This window comes from Citrus clementina, unplaced genomic scaffold (genome assembly GCF_000493195.1).
Source record: "Citrus clementina cultivar Clemenules unplaced genomic scaffold, Citrus_clementina_v1.0 scaffold_3, whole genome shotgun sequence".
Taxonomy (NCBI): Eukaryota; Viridiplantae; Streptophyta; class Magnoliopsida; order Sapindales; family Rutaceae; genus Citrus; species Citrus x clementina.
The window spans coordinates 33,857,261-33,859,526 of record NW_006262339.1 but is presented as its reverse complement, the minus strand read 5'-3'; positions in this window follow the sequence as shown (position 1 = coordinate 33,859,526).

The following is a 2,266-nucleotide window of genomic DNA, read 5'->3' as shown; positions in this document are numbered from 1 at the left end:
AACCCCATCACTATACTCATCAGACAATCTATCACAGAATATCCAAGTTTTGTCCATAACTTGTATTGCTACCTGTTCATTTGTTAGATGTTGTTAGTTTAATAAGTTTACTTAAATTGCACAAATAACTCCAAACTTTAGGTTTAAATTAAAAAATACAAATTGCAAAATAAATCTAAATTCTATTTGTTTAGAGTCACTTAAATATATGTACGCATTCAGCAACCCAACAGAGCATATATGTAAGCATTCAGCAACCCAACAGAGCATATATCTAAGTATTCAGCAATGCAACAGAGCATACATGTACACATTCAACAAGCCAACAGAGCATACATGTACACATTCACCAAGCCAGCAAATCTAACTTACATGTACACATTTAGCAAGCCAACAAAACATGCCACATCCACATTTTTCAAAATTTCTTTTTCATATTAGAACAAACAAAAGTATATATTAGAATAAAAAATTTTATTCCAGAACAGTCTATGCAACAAAAACGAAAGTAAAACTATACATGTCAATATTTAAAACATCTCAGTACAAGTAAAACTTAGAACACAACGATAATATAAATTGAAAGTAAGTGAGTGATTTAAAAGAATTACCAAATGAAGACAGCTGTTACACCGTAAACTTTTGTGATTCTTCAAAAGTGACAGATTGTTAATTACTATGTCAGAGAGCTGTACAAGGGAAATCACATAAAAAAAGATTAAGGACAATACTTGTTGTTGTTGAAGGGTTTGCATGTGAGATATTGCATTTATACTAAGTCTAGCAAGTGCATTACAGGGAAAGGATTGATGAATTGACCCTTTGTTAATATGTATCTTTATTTAGCGCTAATTAAATGGAACAAGTTAGGCCCAAAATTAAAAGCATCATGCAAAATTTAAAATGCAATTTCGAGAAATTGGGAAAATGAGAAAAACCCAAATCTACATTGACATTGTATCCATCAATTCCAGTTAAAGTGTACATGAAATTCAAAGTCCAGTGACAAGACAGCTAAAGAAAGAGACGAAAGAAAACTGATTTGAATCAGGCACTTATAAAACTACTCTTAGTTAAAGACTCTAGTACAATAATTCAACTTCAGTTACCTTTACCTCTCTGTTAGGTTTTCCCATGTCCCAAATTATAAACAATCAAGATTACAAAAAAAAAAACTAAGAATTTTAAAACTCATTCTACAGTTAAACCGCAACAAAACAACATGCATGAGGAAAATAGGCACTGTAAATTGGAAACATAATAATTAAAAATAAATAAAAATGAATAAATGGCACCTTCAGAAACGAATTTATCGCAGTGAAGAGAGAGAGACAGAGAGAACCGAATCGTGATAGAAATGAATTCCTCTGCTTCGAGCTTGGTTGGGATCGACGTGAAGTTTGATTACAGTGAGGGATATGATTTTAGGGTTTGGTTTACTTAGCTTTGACAGAGAAGGAGAACCGAGTGGTGAAAGACTGATGAGTGAATGGCTTAGAAAAAAATTAGCTTCGATTTTGGTCTTAGGGTTGTATAAAACGATGCGTTTTACTTATCTTTATTTTCCTAAGTGAAACGATACCGTTTTTAACTGAAAATATATTATTTACTAATAAATTTTCAGCCAAAACCCGCTAAAATTTTTAGTGAGCCGCGTTCAATACATTTCAAGTGCTTCATATTAAAATTATAATATTCTACTAATTCAGTTGCATAACTAACAAAAAGTCAGAACGGTTCCAATTTTAAACTTAAATGCTTTGGCTTTGGAAAGTCCTGGGTTCGAAAATCAGTTTGGAACGAAATTTATATTTTATTTTCTTTTACTCATACCTTAGTGTCAACTTAAATGTTCCGATGTTCGAGGTCCCAAGTTCGAATTCCATCTGTTACGTGATTAGAATTATTTTATTTTTATTACTAATACTTTAGTGTCAGCAATTTCTGATGTCACAATTACAGACACCATAGTATCATTAATTTGTGATACATATGTGTTAAACACGGAAAATGGCCCATATGTATACAAATACTGATACTTTGTAATAAAGTGTCACAAACCAAGTGTCAGTAAAGATCATTTTTCTAGTAGTGTGAACATTCTACAGACCATCAGCATGAGTCTGTACAATTTGTTAAGCTAAGTAACTTCGCTTTAACAAACTCTCAACAATGTAATTAACTTTCCTGACTCAACTGACATGTCAGCAGTTGTAACTAATCTTATTAACAGATTTGATCAGTATTAATCAATCCAATTATATTA